The sequence below is a fragment of the Plectropomus leopardus genome, chromosome 3 (genome assembly GCF_026936395.1).
Source record: "Plectropomus leopardus strain MGB_pleo_1.0 chromosome 3, ASM2693639v1, whole genome shotgun sequence".
In the NCBI taxonomy this organism is placed as follows: domain Eukaryota; kingdom Metazoa; phylum Chordata; class Actinopteri; order Perciformes; family Serranidae; genus Plectropomus; species Plectropomus leopardus.
Window position 1 is genome coordinate 7,186,498 of NC_142178.1, and position 21,084 is coordinate 7,207,581.

At 39.8% G+C, this 21,084-nt stretch overlaps 1 long non-coding RNA gene across 1 annotated transcript in view; it reads right to left on the minus strand.

Moving 5' to 3' along the window:
• Nucleotides 1–6,147: 6,147 nt before the first annotated feature.
• LOC148189874 (uncharacterized) overlaps nucleotides 6,148–21,084 on the minus strand; it is a 61,448-nt gene continuing 46,511 nt past the window's right edge. The window contains exon 4 of the long non-coding RNA XR_015776127.1: nucleotides 6,148–7,132. This is a non-coding gene — a long non-coding RNA (uncharacterized LOC148189874). The remainder of the gene's footprint in view (nucleotides 7,133–21,084) is intronic.

Here is a 21,084-nt window from a genome sequence, read left to right on the forward strand (position 1 = left end):
CTGCTAAGAGTGGGATGATAGTCAAGAGCGCTCACTATGCAGCAAAATTTGGGGACCAAAACATCACCAGAAATGCACTGCACAGAAACAAATGACTGCTCCTCCAACTTTCAAGGGGCAGCCCTACTTTCTACATACATTTTCACTATTTGAAACCTTGGCCATTTTTAATATGAACATCCAATATCCTACCACTGAAGACCTTTACTATGACACAAGGTACAGAAAGGCATAATAGGTCCCCTTTAAATTATTATATAAATCATTAAAAGGTTACCTTATAAGTGAGGTTTGGTAAGCAGAAGTAGGCTAAATTACTTTTATTATACTTCAAACACAACCACTACATTACCATTACCATGATATTTGACATATATATCACTATATATATATTGATATACAGTATATATATATGAATAGTTTTACAGTCTCCCGTAAGGCTCATATTTTGCCAATTTTCACAGTTTTTAAAAGGAGAACATCAAGCTTATCTTTTGTATCCACACACATCCATTGTTGTAGGCTATATCCTGCAGAAAAAAAAGAACAGGCAAAGAAGATCCTCATTTGCATTTTATCCCTGATTCTTTCTCATTTTCCAAAAGACAATTTTTCCCCATTTTCCTATACCCTCCAGAATCCATTGGACCCATCTGTTTCAGTGGCACTTGTGGCTATCATTGGTCACTTTAGATGCCTTTACTGGCTTATCAAATATTAACATCACACCAATTACCCTGCCTTGCTTGACTTAGCAAAGCTTGGGATTATTTATTATTGCTGCCACTGCTCGCCTCCCTCCCTTTGGGGGAAATTACTTAGAGCCACCATTAACTACTGTCTACCGGCTGAAGTACTGTCTGCTGGCTTGGTAGGTGTTGCTCTCTGCTGTACTGCATGTTCCAGGCACATATCAATCAAACAGTGTCGCCAGTAAGTCTGCTCTTTAGAGTCTCTGCCTCTGCTGTTTGTTTTGCATCGTTTTCAGCGGCTATCAGCGCTCATGCTAATTACCCACTTCTTCCGCCAGCTGCTGAAAATGGTTAAAATATGACTGAGCTCAGTGGCTGCCTCTTTAAGTGTTGCAGCACTTTTTATCTGGAGCTGAACTCTTTCATTCTTCCCACCACTTTCTTCCCCCCTCTTGTCCTTCCATCTCTCCTCTCTGTTATCGCCACTTCTTCTTCTCTCTTTTTTTTGTCCTCATACCACCTATCTCCTTGTTTCTCCTCTACAACCTCCCTCCACCCTCTCTTTAATTTGAATTTACTCCCACAATCAGCCGCCGAATCTGTCACTATTTTCTCATTGTGTTAAACATTAATATCCCCTTCCTTTTTCCGTCGTTTCTTCATCTCTATGACAGGGACGAGAGCAAAGGCGCAAAGCTCTTCTGTCATTCAGCGACAGCTGATGAAGAAGAACAGGTTATAATTCCACACTGACACTTACACACACGCACACACAGGCTTTTGATTCATGCCATCAATTATATCAATCCCATATTAAACAGCAAGTGTTATCTTAGTGCTTAATTACCAATTAACAATGAATGATTAACTGACAATTTACAGCATGCAGCTAGTAGATTGAAAATGTGGGCAGTGGCAGTGAACACAACACAAGGACACACTGAAATTAGCCAGGATTTATGCCTGTTGATGTGTGTGTTTGGAGTTTCATGCACTTTGTGTGTGTTTCTTGTACATGTGCTCTGTGTGTGCGTGCACGTGTGCCTGTCGACATGTGCCTGATTGAGCGTGAGCTTAATCAGTTGTATTGGGTTTGTGGCATCGGTGTGACTCCCCACCTTCACGGAGATTTATCACTCCCGCATTGTGAACGCCGTCACGTTTTATCTGAGCACACCCGCTCCATTAATGGAGATGGGAGCGGGGACAGCTTTTCATGTCATTAGGAAAACATGATACGGCAATGATTTAAGACTTCATTGGAATTGTGCTTAATGCATTCAAAACTCAACAATGCACAGCTACTACATAATAAGGAGATGGCATCTCATCTTCTGTCTCTAACCTGGAGGGAAAACTGACAGCTCCCTGATTTACTTATCCCGCGGCGGCATATTGAACACTCAGCACTACAGCCAAATTAACAAGCTTACTTCAGAAACCCATTGCTTTCTATTCACCAGGACCTAATTCATCTCATAATACATATATATATATATATATTTAGACATCCAGCTGACAACAAAACAGCATGTAGGAGCCATTGTAAAGGTTATTCCACCTGTGCATCTGCAGCTTAGTTGCCATGAAAATGTTGGCATTATGCATTTCTGAAAACAGCACATATATATTACATTTACACCTTTCATACACATCATAATAATGTTTCTTAGTCATTGAAAGGTGGAGGGGATGGTGGGTGGTGTAACAACTAGGCAGACCACTGTTCGAGGCCAATGAACAGCAAAACCAATTGTGATTTAGCAAGTTATTGCTGTCTTTCCAGCAGCTTTTAGGCTTGAAAAAGTGTTTTTTTCTGAGATATTGCTGCTTTTCCTGCTGAGATAGTGGCACAAAAAGCGATTTGTTTTTATCGAGACATCGCTGCTCTTTCTGCCGCAATATTGGCAAGAGAAGCAGCCGTTTTATGACAGGACATTGCTGCTTTTCCTGCCTGGATAGTTGCATGAAAATGATTTTTTTACTGAGAAAGCATTGATTTTCACACCAAGATACTTGCCTGAAAAGCATTTGTTTTATGACATGACATTTCTGCTTTCCCTGCCAGAATAATGGCACCAAAATCAGTATAGTTTTTTTTGTTTTTTAACAAAAATATCACTGCTTTTCCTGACGTGATATTTGCATGAGAAATGGTTGTATTTCGCTGAGACTTTGCTTGCTCTTTTCTGCTGGGATAGTGGTACTAAAAGCAGCTATATATGCAGAGTTTTAGTTTTTTATTTACCATTTTTAGTTTTTTAGTTTGGCATGCACAGCGGTTGTTTTCTTTTTATGCAGACAGCACTGCTTTTCCTGCAGGAATAGTGACCCAAAAAGTGCAGATTTTTTTGGCTAGTCATGGTCACTTTTTCAGCAGGGATGGCGCCCCTAAAATTGATATTTTAAGCTAAAACGTTATCATATTTCTCACGATAACAGAGTGTTTTTTGTGCCTACCAGACATTAACCGCAGCATATGTTTAATGCATCCGCAGCATAATATGCAAATCCATGGTTTGCAAAAAATGCAATATTTATTCAGGCAATTGGTTTGGCCTCTACAGTTTTTGTCTCCACCATCCTCTGCTTGAGTCATGATGTTCAAAACGCAGCAGCTGTACAGCAAACAAGTACAAAAAGGGCATAAAAGGGCCTCGGTTGCTGAATTTGTAAGTACAATGTTGTGTGTGGTATGGTAAACTTAACATGACTGCAGAGCTTTCCGATTATTTGAATCACACACTAATTGGGTTGCTGCATTAGAAGCACTTTGATGCTGGATGCAAGTATATTTGCAACTAGATGGAGCAGTGTACCATTGTAATACATCTGTGTGTGGCGCATATATTTACATATTCCTTCATGGATTTGGGATTGAGTTGAAATTGAGCCCAGGAGTTTCTGCCTCTGGTGAATTTAATTTGTTATGACACTTTTCCTGCTGTAGAAGACTGAATTATCTTGTGTGTGTGCCTGCCCACTTGCACATTCACCCTTGGAGACATTCCTCAAAGCAACGACTCATTTTCAATCTTTAAATACGCTGAAAGTCAGATAGACATGCCTGAGCACACTGCACGCACACGCGCGCATACACACACAGACACCTCTATCTATCTGCAAACAGGGCAGGTATGTGAGAACGGGTGTAGTGAGCATCTCCCCCTCTCGCTCTGCAGGAGATAACACACTCTCCTTTAAACTGTTTCAAGGACTCTAAAAAAGAGTGAGACAGAGAAGAAAAAGAGAGCAACTCCACTCGCAAAATATGTCTGTTTCAGAAATCTCTCTTGTGATTGCGCGCTGAACAGTCTGGAGTCCTTTCTGGTCATTTCGAAATGCACTCTGATACACAGAAGGCTCTCTGATAAGGTTCAAAGCAGCGAGCCGCTGTGGTAACGACGTATATTTGTTGTGTCATGCTGAGGCTTAAGACCTAACTTTAAATTCCAAGCAATAGCTCGGCTTGTGTAACACTGCTTCAGCTGCAGCGTCACACTGCTAATAAGGGACACCATGTTAATATAATGCACCCACACTGAGCTTTCTCTGAGGGGACATATTTTAATGGCCTGGTTTTTGTTTCGGCAAGCAGTGTCCTTACCTGTAATACAGCATGTGTTACTTATCCTGATAGCTGGAAAGGAAAGGGGAGGAGTATCAGGGGAGGACACTCACTGTTAAGCCAGTAGAGTTCCTTGTGTTGTTCCAGAGCCAGAGGATTTAACCACTTAACTACTTTGGCACACCACCATAGGTCTAGCTTCTATGAATAGGATTGACCTCTCCTCTTTCTCTCATGCTGCCTCTATTGCCATTTCACTCTCTCCAAGGTCCTGTGCACACAGTGCTGAGCTGCCAAAGCAAGCACACCTTTCTCACGCGCACTGATCTGAAGTAACACACAATGACTCTGTGAGAACGTCTTCACTCTCCTCATGTGTCGCAGTGTTGAATCTATAACTGGCCAGTCTTAAATGGACTAAAAGAGTCACACACTTTTGGTGAATGGTAAACTTAAAACATTGAAACTTTTTGAACCATGGATGCATAAACAGGGCTGGATACAGCATTGCAGGCAGGGCCCTGCTCGGGGCAAGAGCAAGTACACTAGAGACTTTCACTGTCTGAGTGAAATGATATCAGGATATTTCAGAGTGTTTTTGTGATAATGATATTATTGATGAATTTTTTTTTTTTTTTTATGATTAATTCCAAGAACATACAATTGCAACAAAATAAGTGTTCTAGTTGTATATGTCAAAATAAATGGAGTTTGCCTCCAAATATTCAGTAAAAAACTGAACACAAGTTATCTCTCAGTTTGTAAACAATAGCATTAACTCATCGTGAGGTTCAGATACTGCATAAAATACAATAATTGCAACAAAATAAAATCGTTCCAAAGTTATACATCTAAGCCTTTGCCAAATAAAAACGTTGTATTCAATCTATACATGGTTTCACACCACTGAAGCTGCTTTTGCTTTCAGCCACTCTTGTGTTGTTGCTGCATGTAGCAGTATAACACTATTTTGTCAATAAGTCAAAATATCCCCATTATCATGATATTAATTTTTCTTATTATATTAAAAATCTTACCTGTATTATTGTGAATGATATAAAATGGCACACCCCTATTATCCACTGACTTACAGACATCTCTTTCCCAATATAAGTCTATAGGAAAAAGTGTTAGTAATGATTTCACAGTTTGGCTGCTATGTAAAATTGGCTTCAAAGCCTGATGCTGCTCCAGGGGGTGCTTGGTGCTTGACACCCAAAACGTTACAGAACCTCACAGCTGGCACAACAGCAGTGTTGTATCAATGTCTATTCCCCTGTTGAGTTGCATTCCCCTCCTGTTGGATAGTGCTACGGCCCTTCAGACAATGCAACTACCTTAGCTCTGTCAGCACTGTTACTTTTGTTAGCCCTAACGTAAATAAAGTAAAGCTACAGCCACATTATGTTCAAAGCCAACATGACATGACCCCTACAAACTGCATCCACCGCTAGTACAAGACAAAACCACTTGGAACCAGTATGTGTAATTACTAGGTACAAAAAAGGGATATTACAGGTATGTGCAAAGATTGGACCAGACTCAGAAAACTCAAGGAACGACAGGAGCCAAGAGGACGGAAGACCATAGAGGACACAAACACAAGACTCAAATATGGATATTGTTTGCATATATTGAAGGCTGTAAAAACTAGATATACTGCATGCAGTTGTATAGTTCACCTCCATGTTCCAGTCAAGTTGCAGTCAGAGTTTACATCTATGTCTTTAACAACACTGATGCTTCACATACATTTCTCCCCCGGCAGCACAGAGGATCTATACAGTCAGCACAATTTCAAGGTGGACACCCAAAGTTCTTGAGTTATGGCCAAAAACATCTTTTATGAGGTCACCATGACATTGACCTTTGACCTTTGACCACCAGATTCTCAGCACTTTCTTGAGTCCAAGTGGATGTTTGTGCCAAATTTGAGGAAACTCCCTCAAGGCATTCTTCAGATATTGCACTTGCGAAAATGGATCGGATGCAATGTTACAATGACCTTGACCTTCAAACACCAAATTCTAATCAGCTCACCACTGAGTCTAAGTGAATGTTCACCACAAAAATGTAATCAGTTCATCCTTGAGTCCAAGTAAACATTTGTGCCACATTTGAAAAATTCCTTTAAGGTTTCCTCAAGATACTGCATGCACAAGAATGAGACAGACAAGGCCACAGGGACCTTGACCTTTGACTTATAACCACCAAAATCTTATCAGCTGATCATTTAGTCCAGGTGAATGTTTGTGTCAAATTTACAGAAATTCCCTCATAGCGTTCTTGAGCTATCCAAGCACAAGCATGTGCCATCAGCCAAATGTCCAGCTGGTCAGCCAGCCAGCCGGCTGGACAGACGGACATACAGATGGACGTACAGACAGACAACCTGAAAACATAATGCCTACAGCCTTTGCCTATCAGCGGCGCGGAGGTATGAACAGTGATAAACAAGGTGGAATTCCCAAGTTAAGTTCAACAGGGAAGTTTAAATCACAATGTAAATGTATTGACAGATTAACACAGAAAATAACAAACTAAAAGAATAAACTGTGCGCACATAAAAATAAATAAATAAATACTAAAACCAGACCCAGATATATGTTTCAGTGTCGCTTTAAGAATCACCTCACCTCTGAGCTGTATGTGTGAGTACAATTCAGTCCTACCGTGCCAGACGTGGGTGTTCAGTTCACAGCCTCCTCACTGCGGTAGCAGGTGCTGGCTCTTGTGGGCTGGGCTTGCCATCCAGTATTGGAAAAGAGGTTCCTCTGAAATCGCCTCCAAATCTCTGGAATTTCCTCCAGTTGCTCAAAGACTTCCTCCACAGTCTCAGCTCCTGTCACAGGGACACAACAAAAAACCTGACCTATAAATAAGGTCAGATTGTCCCCTTTAGACTCATTCTATGAGCTAGAAAACACAGCTAATGAAATTAACTCAAAGCTCCAATTTGCAACTTCTGTTGTTCATATATTTGTTGTTCAACTCAGTTTCAAAAACCACAATTTCGTTCATATCCAAACATAATAACTAATTTAGAGAGCTACACTTGTAGTAAATACTCAACTGCAGTTAGGATAAAATAAAATAAACCAAAATAAACAAAAACAGCATACATTTTAAATTCAGTCTTTTTATTTTAAATGATCAACGATCTAATATTATGGATGCAAAGAGAAAACACATCATCATCATTCAGGTAGCCTATACCTTTATTTTGAAATTCACAAAGCATGTCTGTGTCACCATTCCTAACAAACAAACCTCCTTATTAAAATTTCAAACACTGCTAGCAGCCTAGCACCATCGTCTTATATCATTACGGGCCTCTGAATTGAAACAAATCAAAATGGCAAAATGACATTGCAATGTTGGCTGCTATATCATTTTCCCATTATCAATATAACATCATGTTGTAATGGAATTTGTGATTTGCACCCTGCTACTCTGTCGTTTTTGTTTGGAGGATTTCTTGTGTTTGCATAATCAACTTTAAAAGGTAATAATATGTCAATGTTGTGTTTACAGCTTCTTTCTACCAGTGCAAGTTAAAGTGACTGAAGGTACGTTAGTATAAAACAATACTTATACTTCTTTGCATCATTTACAAATTTATACTTAAGTATTTTCTTTAGACTGACTTTGATTAAGATTTTTTAGTTTAACTGCCAGTTACATTTCATAATTCAACAGACCCAAAATATGAGAAAATTCTTTTCTACATCAGTGCAAAATGAACTAAAAACCTGATAATAGGGCCCGCTAAAATCTGCATATTTTATGAATCATGCCAAGCTCCAGATTTCTTGGGAGATAATTAAATCCAAAATGAGTCCAAACTCTTGCCTTCATCGGAGATCAGGCTGATTGATTTTCCTCCTGTATGCAATCACACACAGCAGGTATACGTGACTTTTTAGTGCCCTTAGAGCACCCTGCCATCATTGTAAATGTGATGAGAGAAAACCTGAGCGTTATTGGAGTGTAAGAATCAATTTTTAAAAAATATATGTATTGATACAGAATCTTACAAGATAAGAATTTCAATTCTTATGTGAATCGAATTTCCCCATCCTTATTATTTCTGCTTCTGAAGAAACAGTAAAACTATCACTCACCCACCCACCCACTCACTCACTCACCCACTCACTCACTCATTCACCCACCCACTCACTCACTCACTCACTCACTCACTCACCCACTCACTCACTCACTCACTCACTCACTCACTCCACCCACCCACCACTCCTCACTCACCCACCACCACTCACCCACCACTCACTCACCACTCACCCACCCACTCACTCACTCACCCACTCACCACTCACTCCTCACCCACTCACTCCTCACTCACTCACCACCACCACTCACTCACCACCACTCACCCACCCACTCACTCACCACTCACTCACCACTCACCCACCCACCCACCCCTCACTCACTCCACCACTCACCCACTCACTCACTCCTCACCACCACTCACCACTCACTCACTCACTCACCCACCCACTCACTCACTCACTCACCACTCACTCACTCACCACCCACCCACCCACCCACCTCGCCCTGCCCGCCCACTCACTCGCTCACTCACTCACTCACTCACGTATTGTATCAGAAAAAACATTCATGCATGGATTCAATTAAATGAAAATGAAACAGTGAACACACAAATATGAAGTAAAAGTGTGATATGAGGCAAAGAATACACACACACGCACGCACGCACAAACACACACACACACACACACGCACACACACACACACACACACACACACACACACACACACACACACACACACACACACTCATCCCTGCATGGATTCAATTGCCTCTGTGTTTGTAATTATGGCTCCGCAGGAAGTAGAACGGAGCACCTGGGTGCCCTGCAGTGGAATACACTCTGAGTGAACTCTTTATGTTGAAACCTTTCTAATCTAGGAAATAAAGGTTGAACTACTCTTGTGCATGGCCAGTTAAATTCTAATTTAAATAGCGGGACGGATTGTATTTGAAATATTTATGCTTTTCCCAAGTGGCCTATTTTTGCTGGGGAGGTAGATTTACTTGTACACTGCACAGAAGCAGTGACATTCAAAGGATTACACATAATTAACACAATGGTTTTATGTTTCTGCGTATTTGTTTTTTTTTTTTGCCCATCTTGCAATATGAAACACTTAATGTATGCGGTACACAAGAGAAGAAGCCAATCTGTACATAAAAATGCAACAAAAATAAAAGCTTACTCACTTCCATATACACATTTATTATCTCTCATGTGGCTGTCAAGACATACACACACTCAGTGCACAGTGCTTTAGGGGTCTGTGTGGACCCTTTACTTGTATTTTCTCAGTTTCTCTTATTCCCATTTGCCTTTTCACTTAGGGTTGAAGTGGATTTAATCAATAGTATGGGCAGTGGCTTTCACTTGGAATTGCTTTGCCAGTCTATTTCATGAGGAAAAAAATGGTATTTGTAATGTTATGTATTCTCACTCTATTGCAGTTTTACTGCGTGGGCAATGTGTGTTTCTGCAGTGCTGGTTTCTCAAGAAGCAATTTTGCACCATTTGAAAACAATGTGAAAAAAAGCCCAAGAGCAGGTGAAGTGATTAGTATTGTTTAAGAGTTTATACACTGATAAGCGCTGGATGAAAAAAAAAACACAAGAATTATATATCCGAGAAGAACAAAGATGCAAAAAAAAAAAAAAAAAAATTTCTAACTTAGTTAAATGGGAGTTTTATTATGGCTCAGAGACAACACAGTCCACAAGTATGATGTTTTATAATACAAAATATATGGCCATGCTTGGTCGGATAGCCCACCGCAATGATCCAGACTGCAATATCTAACTACTGGACAGATTGCTGTAGAATTTTGTGCAGATATTCATGGTCCCCAGAGGATACATCCCACTGATTTTAGGACCCCTTGACTCTTCTCTAGCCAAATCAGCAGGTTAACATTTATCCAGCAAAATATCACAATAATTGATAGACTGTCACATTTTTTTTTTTACAAATGTGAATGGAGGCACCCTTTGCAGTGGTATGAAACACACCAGGCGGGGACAGTTTCTAAGGCTGTAGGCACATACAAATCATAAAAAGCAAGTAAGTCTGCAATGGGTGAATGGGTAGGACAAACTCAGGACTTTCACCCAGGATCCTGCTGTTTGTGTCCTGCATTAAACCAAAAGTCAATTGAGTTATTATAATGACAACATAGTGTGCTAGCATGTGTAGCATGCTATGCTGGTGTTGCTTTTTCACAAGACATTACATTATGTCAGTAAAAAGTATTCATATTTTAAGTTAAACCATGATGCTTTTTTCTAAACATAACTACTATATTTTGTTGCCTAAACCTGAGGAAGTTAACTCTTTGAAACTTGAACTGACATCTCTTCAAACGCCATTCTAAAGTATTTAAATTTATAAAGCCTTAGAGGCAAATTGATGTGATTTCTTAAAAAAACATGGGGGGAAAAGGCAATGGGCAACTTGGCAATAGATGTTTCACAAATTGCAAGAAATTAGTAATATAAGGTGGATGTACTACATGAAATCAAATGAAGCAGCTAAATAACCCATAAGAATAAATGTTAATTCTTTATCTTGGAGATAGTTTTTAGACAAAATCATCTCAATTTAAGCTCTATTTACTCAATATTTAGGAACAGGTGACCTTTATCAGTGGATGGAGTTGGCTTAATTACCATCACAACCTCAGAATGAAAATTCATGAAACTCAAACTCATTAAATCATTTCATTATATATATATTTCATTTCAGTGTTTGCTTATTTATATACGTGTTTACAATTCACTCTTAAAATCTATCTTGAATCAAAACAGTGTCTGTCCCTTGGATTCTGTGCAGTCCTTGTATTTTCCTAGTCTTCTCTGAGGTTTAAAGAGCGCCTCTTGGCTGTTTGTTTCATGCTCTATTGTCAAAGCTATCATTATGTTTTATGTCACTGCTGTATAGTTACACAGTTACAGTATCTATGCAGGTTTATTTCTCTCTCTGTAAAGCTTGGCTGTGAAGTTGATCTGGTTTAGAAAAGAAGATTCATAAATAAATGACTTACAGTATTTGATTGCATTGTAGCACCTTTCTTGAGACTGGATTTGAAGAAAAAATTACGAACAGTGTAAATGACAGTTGGGCACTATTTAAAGCCTTCTGCTTTTACAGGTTCGGCTGTTCATTATCAGGTGTTGATGCATGTCTGCAAATAATGTCTATTCTCATTATTCAGCTGAGTTACAATTGGACGGCAGATGTGTTATTTAGTACTTCCTCATTTACTGAGCAGTCACACTCAACCTTGTAAGTACATTGCTCTTCATACGGACCTTTGAAAGCCGAGTGGAGTGGAGACTTGAAAGGCCACTTGGACTCTATGGAAACTGAAAACAGTCAAGAGGAAGCCGGCTCACTTGTTTGTGCAGCACAGCTTCTGTGTATGGCGCTACAGGTGTGTGTGTGCGTTTGATATTTATCAAAATACAATTCCCAAGAGAGAGGGAAAAGGAGAGAGGGGTTGAGAAAGAGAGCGAGAGAAATCTAAAGTCAAACTGGAGAAGTGAAACAGCACAGCCCACAGTTGGAACTAATAAGTTCCCCTTCTGCACGGTACCTGTCTGTATGTATTTCTCAGCTGAACAGCACTCCACTCAACCATGTCAACCTGAACATGGCTGAAATTTGTTTCCAGTCAAAACTTCTTCCCATGGACACGTTTTCGATTTTCTTGCATTGCAAATTCATTTAAAACGTTCCTGATAGCAATAAACATGCGGCAGAAAAAAGACATGTATTTACAGACTTATAAAAATACTTCACTTTCTAATACTCCGCTCTGAAAATACTGCACACATCATAGTTAGAAATACTGTAATAAGATGCTCCATTAGTTTGTCAGTGCTAGTGGCGATATGTAGCAGAGGAGCGAGAGGTATAAACTGGTGGTAATTGAATACCAGGATCCCAGTGGGAAGATGAAGGGTAGCCATGCTATTAGACAGAATTAGCCACTCGCTCCCACAGGAGCACACGTTTAGACACACAAGTGCCCGTGTGAATGTGTGTGTGTGTGCGGATATATGTGTGTGCAGAGGACCTGCATTTATGCGTATGAGACCATTTCCATGCAAGCTTTTGGGCCGCTAAAACCCATCACACTCAAGAGAGTTACAAATTTGACATTGCTGGTCATGAATAACCTAACGATGATTAATAAAGGTTCATACATTAACCCTTTGAAACCTGAATAGAACATCAGTGTTCTTGTGCTGCATTCAGATGCCTCTCACGAGCTGTTAAACTTCTGAAAATGAGCAAATTGGTTTGATTTCTTTCAAAAACATGGGGCAATTTGGCAAGAAATGTCCTGCATAATGCAAGAAATTTGTAAAAGGTAAAAAAAGAGACTATGGAAAATGTCCTAATAACCATAGTTGTAATCATTATAAGTATATCCCACACCCCCCCCACCACCACCACCCCCAGGTCATTCCCTTGTTTGTTTTCATTCTTTTTATTTCTATTTTTTTTCAGTTAATTGTCTTGTCACTTTTTTAGCACCTTGCAAATTTTGGGGTTATTTTTTTTCTAAGTTGCTCATTGTCTTTTTCCGTGATTTTGAATAAAATCAAGCTAATTTGCTCAGATTTCAAAGAGTTAAAGCACTGGGTTTCAATGAAAGGCACTGAGGGTTGGATCCAAGGTGGGCCATGTGTTTGTAGGCAAACGGGGAGGGAGGCAGGTGAGCTAAAGAGCAGAGAAAACATGAAACACTTGTGAAAACAGAGTGTTAAATGTCAGTGATAAATATAGAGATTCAGACGAGAGGAAACAAGTGTTGGATGGAGAGAGGCATGAAGCCAAGGTGCAATTGGCGGGAGGTAAATTATTGTATTATTCCAATCCAGTCAGGTGATTCCCTTTGCATTTGCGTCACTCAGTGCCAAATCCTAATGGATAGGTGTGTGTGTGTGTGTGTGTGTGTGTGTGTGTGTACGCGACTTTGTGTGTTTTTGTCTTTGCTGGCACATTCTAAAGAAGCTAAAATAGCTTCTCTTTTACTCCCAGTATTAAAAGCCTATAATTAGCTCGAGCAGAAGGACATTACAAGCTGTTATGGCCAAGGATGGATGGAAGGATTATGTATTTGGATGGGGTGCATGCTTGAACTGAGTATTTGATGGACATATTGTGTGAATGGCCAATCTAGAGGAATCATTATGGGAATAAATGAATGGATGTGCACGATTTGTATGCAGAAATTGATTTGTGAGCGAGACTCCGAGGTCTCTAGCTGACATCGAGCACTTCTCCGTAGAAAAACAGACACTACACGCACCTCCAAAAACAGTCGCCAGAAGAAAATGTTGGTGCTGTGCATTTCTGCAAGCCACAAATTTGTTACGTCTGTGCATTTCATATGTATCATATCAATGATTCAAAAGTGACATAGTATATGAGCTGATTTTGTGATTAAGAGGTGGAGTGGATGGCGATTGGTGTGATGCCCAGGTGGAGACAACTGCAGATGCCTGCCAAGCTGCAGACCACTGTTTGAGACCAGCAAACAACTAAAGCGGTTGCTTTTTAGCAAGTAATTGCTGCATTATCAACTGCTTTTTAGGCTGCGTTTCCACCAAGAGCAGTGCCATGAAAAGCTAATGTTTATTACAGGGACATTGCTGCGTTTCCTGCCAGGATAGCGCCGCAAAAAATGATTGTTTGTTACAAAGAAATCACTGCATTTCCTGCAGGATATTTCGATGAAAATTGGTTGTTTTTAGGGAGACATCGCTATGGTGCTATGAAAAATCAATTGTATTTTACCAAGACAACGCTGCATTTCCTAAGGGGATAATGCCAAAGGAAATTATTGTACACAGAGAAAAAAGCAGGTTTCCTTTACCGATTTGCAAAAAAATTAAGTGATATTTTCAAAATGTTGATCAAACACAATTGCGAGATGACTGCGTTTCCATTAAACGATGTTATGTGACTTTTCCTCTCATAATAAGATTCCAAGAAGCACAGCAAAGGATGTTCAAAACATTAGCAGGTTATTTTCTGTTGCAGCCACCACACTAGCTGTCATTATTTCCAATCGAAGGCGACGTAGGCATGTTATGCAAGCGAAGGGCAAGCCCCTTATGCGTGTGAGTGGCCAGGTATGAGGGATTTCTGGGAGGTGATTTCAGAGAGGAATTGTGGATTCAAAACTTCAGGATGATCCGCTCAACTTTTGCAGAGTTATGTGATCTTTTTTTGAATCCCTTAAATACCACCTCATGCAAGTGTAAAAACTTTTTTTGCAACAAATAGGAGGTTTTTTTTAAATTGTTCACTACATTTACAGCAGAGATTGTGCCACCAAAAGTGGGTATTTTGGGCCAAAATCTGATGTTTTCCTAATAATAATCAAACTGTTTTTTTTGTGCCTAGACTTTTCCACACTGTTAACCACAATGTTGTTGAAATGTAAAGTTTCAACATATCCACTACGCAGTAAAGTCCAAATGTAACATATTCTTGGTTTGTAGAAACTATATGTCAACATATAATCTGAAAGTTGATACACCTTCATGATCCCTTTTGCACAAACATCCTGAATCAGTCAATTTAATACACTGTCTCCCCGCTTTCTTGAGCTTGCCTTGACAGCTTTATTTTTAATCACAAAATATGTCAAAAGTCTATTTCATCAATTTACACGGGGCTTCCGAGTGTAGAGGATAATTCTGGACACAGTTAAATGGTAATCCCATTTCCCAGCTGGCCTTTTCCCTTTCCTAAAAATTCCTGTGGTCTTATGTGACCAGAGAACATGGTTAACCTAACATATGACTTCCTTCCACATTTCACTTTATTTAATCTCCAAACAATATCAAAACCAATTATCTGAGATGCAAAGGCAGTGTAGTGTAGTGTAGCGTGAATCGACAAGATCTCAGCTAAACGTTTTGCTTGATAAAGCATAAAAACTCCATCATTTTGTGAATCAAAAGTAGGCTAAACCAGACACAGGCGCTACAAGTGAAGAGAGGATTTGCATGAAAATCAACTCTCTGTCTCGAGCAGATGTACTGTATTCCTAACTTTAGCAGACAGTGTACATGCAGTATGGTAATGGAGTCTGGGCACTGGGACACTGTCAACTGATAGCAGATTAGGTTATGTTTCGTTGCCGCTCTTGCCTTCCCCTCTTTTTAAATCTGTCTGTCTGTAGCGCTTTCAGATAGAACAACTGCTAAACATTTGTGATGCCAAACTGGAACATGAGGAATCTATTAGAGTTCTGAGCTGCATTTTTACACCTGGCCCTACATTACTTTTGACTTGCCTCATTTTTCCACCTCATTAACTACATATATAGTCAGTGACAGTTTTATTTTGAAGATGAGCCATGCTTTTCAAAGTGTGTATTTACTTCCAGCTGCAGGTGGAACATCTAAATACCTCTGAGCACCAGAAATATTCTACTTGTATTGATAGAGCTTTGCCACTTATAAACAAAGGTGGATTTCAAGCAATAAAAGACAAAATAGCTCATACACAGAGGCAGATGCAGAAATCCTGATTGTGTGCATGGAGTATATCCTTGTTCAAGCTGTTCATTCATTCATGTTGATTTTTAATTTTCATGTCGCATTAACCCGCATTTGCAATTTTACGTTACATTTGAATCTCAGCTGTCTTCAAAACTTGCCGGAGGAAGATTGAAAGTGTATTCTCTATGTCAGGTAACACATTTGTTTGACTGATGCTGTAAACAAGCTCACACATTTGGATATATCATTAAAATTAACAAGCCAATTTGAGTTAGATCTGCTCCCATTCTTACTTTTATGGTAATACATCTCATTAAACATTTTAACCTGGACTGGTGGATGATTAAGTCTCACAGACAAATCCTTTTTGTATAGTGGGGCTCTTGCAAGTTGAAGCCACTGAGATGGCAGTGTATTTTACAAACATAGTTAGAAGTCAGTCACTGGTGATTTACTGGCTATTCTGGTGCTTTTGTGTAAGCGTGAAGGTAGAATGTTATTGAGCTGTGACTGAATTAATGTCCAATATGCCAGAGGCATGAGGCGATTTTGGAGTTGGTTGACACCTTCTGAAAAATACATGTGTTTGGGAAATATTAGACATAGCCCAGCCAACATTTGTACGTGAGCCCCGTGTTGGTAGTAAATGGGCTGAAAATAGGCCCTATATGGGATTGTCCACTGGTTCCATAATGGCCCCATGCCAATTGCCTACATGGGTTCCCAAATGGGCGTTACTAAGTGTCCACCATAACTCCATAGAGCCTATTATAATTCAGTGAGCATTATAAATGACAACATCTCCTAACCACTTACAATGAAGTATACATCAACATCAACAGGTCACGACAGTCACAATAATGCAGCATAAAGACCAGCACCATAAAGGCTGATGCTGCGATATAACTCACAGGTACAATATATACTGTCACTCTCATATAAATGCTGTCAGAAACATCAGTACTACAGTTACAATATCTAAAGCTACTGTCACCCTATCATCATTGTCAGCATTATCAGAACATCAGAAAAACAATTACTGTCGCCCTGTCATCATCACCATTACCATCATCATCATCTTCATCATCATCATCGGTACTACAAGTAAAATATGTACTGTTACTGTCATCACCATCATCACCATCACCATCATCACCATCACCGTCATCATCATCATCATCATCATCATCATCATCATCATCATCACCATTACCATCATCATCATCATCATCTTCATCATCATCATCATCATTGGTACTACAAGTAAAATATTTACTGTTACTGTCATCACCATCATCATCATCATCATCATCACCATCACCGTCATCCTCATCATCATCATTACCACCATCATCATCATCATCGGTACTACAAGTAAAATATGTACTGTTACTGTCATCACCATCATCATCACCATCTCCATCATCATCACTATCATCATCATCATCATCATCATCGATACTACATTGCAATATGTACTGTTACTGTCACCCTCGCATCAGCACTATCACCCTCACCACCATCATCATCACCATCACCATCACCATCACAATCACCACCACCATCATCATTATCATCATCATCATCATCATCATCATCATCATCATCATCATCATTATAATCACCATCATCAGTGCTACAAGTAAAATATATACTGTTACTGTCATCACTCTATCATCGTAATCATCATCGGTACTACAAGTAAAATATGTACTGTTACTGTCTCCCTATCATCACCTTTATCATCATTACCATCATCCTCAGCATCATCACCATCATCAGTGCTACAAGTAAAATATATACTTACTGTTGTCACTCTATCATCATCATCATCATCATCATCATCATCATCATCATCATCATCATCATCTTCATCGTCATCAGTACTATAAGTGCTCTATGTACTGTCTTGTGCAGTGGTCATACATTTTCTTGCAAAAAGTAATGCACTAAAATTCATACATATCCCACAACGAGCCAGTAATGAACGCATAGCCCACATTTTATGGAAGGCTGCGATCATGTCACCAATGTGCTGACAAGGGTATTTAGGAAAGAAGCTGTCACAAAGCAGTTCAGTTACAAGGCAGGTCGGGATGGTAGATGGGCCACAAAACCCAGAACTTTCTCCTGGGAATTTTCCCCAGGTGACCAGAGTTTGGAACCGTGTGAAGTTCCAGTAAACTCTGAGTCATTTTAAGGTACTTCCTCAACATGTTTATTTTCCTTAACCTAACCACACTAACCTCCGGTCATTTGTGGGGTGGTAATTTATAGGATACTGTACGAACCATTCCATGGGGATATGGTACTGCACTTGTTAACACTTCTCTAACATGAGTACAATCTAGAAGGGTCAGAGCACAGGTTCCTAAAGCCTATGGAGCACCTATAGTGGCCTGCTAATAAAGCAGTGTTTTTTTATCATTTGATAAATTGTTTAATTGATTGAGCTCATAAAACTTAAGTTGCAGATGTGTCATGAGTGTCCACGCTTTTTTTTCTGCATCAAAAAAATGGCAAATGTAATTGTGACGGTAGGCTAACATTATCGTCATCGTCTTTTTAATGGAAATGACATCAATGACTTCTTTATCAAGGACACGTCAGGGTCTTGACGGGTTGTCCCATTAGAGAGGATGATTTCAACAATTACTTGAATAGGAGAACTAGGGGTAAAAATAAAACAATGTGATTGGGCCTTTGGGTATATGGATGTCTTGATTTAGTCTCCATTGTAAATGAGAGTGCAATCAACTTCCTTTAATATCAGAATAAAATACTTGTTCAGGCTTTTTTCATTCCAGGCTCATACTTTTAGAATGGAGGTCTCCTCTGAGATCAAGAGAAGACAAGCGCAGTGCTAAAGTGAAAAAATAAATTTAGCTTGAATTAAACAGAATTTAATTAAAAAAACCATGCTGAGCTGTGTATTAAAGGGAAACATAACGCACAGCCTTTTTATTTATTTGTGTATATATATATATATATATATATATATATATATATATATATATATATATATATATATATACATAAAATAGTGTCCTTGACCAAATAGCAGGACACCCTTTGTTGGAGCTATTGCTGTTTTGTTTAATCTGATTTTCTTTTATCTGTTGTTATGACTTATTATTGTTTGGGAAATCCAAGTCCCTAGAGACCAATTTTATGTATATATTTTCATCAAAAACTGGAAAGAGTTGGATGATTATGCAGTGGGTTTCTCAAACGGGAACTGAAGCAGATGACACAGCTATAATTTGGTCTCTCAGATGCTCCATCGACAGTCTCAGCACACACTCTGCCTCTCTGTCACTGATGGAGAGTCACGACTTCTCAAGTTGAAGAAATATGCAAGCGCACAGTGACACACACCCAAACACACACACACACTTGCTTGCACACCCTTGCAGAAATGCTCACACGCGCGCGCAACTTTTTTGCGTCTGTTTAAGCCTTCTGAATTAAAGAGCGCCTGCGTACACATTCAGATAACGCTCACACACACATAAACACAAACACACACATAAATTTAAAAGACTCAGATTCATGAAACCACATAATGAATAGTAATCATAGGCATTTCCATAACGCAAAACATAATCCCTGATGAAAATTCAGAGGAAGAAATGAATTATAGAGGGGAAAAACAGCCACGCACCAAAACAAGTGCAATAATGTAATGAATGATAATGCGAAAGGGAGGCAACGCGGGGTCGGCAGTTAGAGGAAGAAGCAACGCTCGAGGGCAGCTGTGCATGCGTGTGCGCATGTGCATGTATGCGTTCACTCCGACACCCATGCCTTTATCATAGAAATGCAAGTTTAATTTCTAGACAGTATGCCTTTAAATGTTCATCTGCATGCGGAGGCGGGTGTGTATGTGAGTGTGACTGTATGCGTGCGTGTGTATGTAATCTAACGGTTTATGCAGTGAAGTTAGAGCTTATTAAAGGGAGTGTAAAGCAGAGAGAGTGTAATTACCAAACATAAATGAGAAGCTCTCACCCAATGCATTAAATTACCCTGAGAGAGGAATGCCAGCTGATAATTGGACTTTCTCATCTTAGTGTGTGTGTGTGTGTGTGTGTGTGTGTGTGCGTATGTGTGTCAGTGTAGAAATAGGGATGAAAACCATCTTAAGTTGAAAGATGTTGCACGATTTTGTACTTGCGTCTGACTCTCTTCTTGAGAGAGAGTGTGTGTGTGTGTGTGTGTGTGTGTATCTGATGTCCTTCCTCTGTGGGAGAAACTGCTGTTGCTCCTCTTGCACACTTCCAGGGTGATAAATCCGTCAACGCTCCAGTTGTGACAAACCATGGCTCACTTTAGGCTTCACCTCCCCTGAGTGTGTGTGTGTGTTTCAATGTGTGTGTGAAAAATACTGTATATCCGCATGTATATGTATGATGAAAAAGCCTTATACAAAATATTTTTTTTATCTGTGTTTTCATTGTGTGTGTGTGAGAGAGAGATTAATTGTGTATTGGTGTTAGTATGTCAGCGGAAATGAGCGCTTGTGTGTCCGGGGAATGTTTGTGATTAAGACTGATCGTCTATCGATATATGCGAGACCCAGCATTAATTCAGCCATGTAGGCGGTTATGTGTGACCGGAGATATGTATACCGAATTTGTGAATGTGTGTGTATGTGTGTTCCTCCCCGTTGTGTGTCCCTGAGTGCATTTCCCTCCTCCTACTCCCCTCTCTTTCCTCTGCACTGTCCTTGCAGTGTCCTTCTCTCTGCCTCTCTCTATCCTACTCTCTCTCCATCTCCATCTCCTGGCCTTGCTCTCTCTATCTCTTCGTGTCTTCTTCTTTAACCCCCTATTCACACACACGTGCACACACACATCTCTCTTCCTCTTCCTTGCCCTCCCTTTTTTCGCTCTAACTTTCTGCACCAGGGGAATAACATGCTTCAGAGCTTTCAGCTGGAGACACAGAGTGTAGCCTCCAATCAGAACTGCAACTAGACCTTTTGAGTAAACACGGACGCAATGTTGGCATGCACGCACACGCGGTCAAACGCACACACGTGTGCACACGCATGTAGGGAGTTTTGTGAGGGAAAAACGTATGAACCTGCAATGAAATATTTTTTTAAAAATCACCTTAAAAAGCTGAAGCGCAGGGCAGATGCCAGCACAGAGGCAGAAAGATGAAACAAGCTGTCAGAGAAGAAAACTTGCAGCAGATTAGAGGGGAAAGACGAAGAGAGAGAGAGGAAG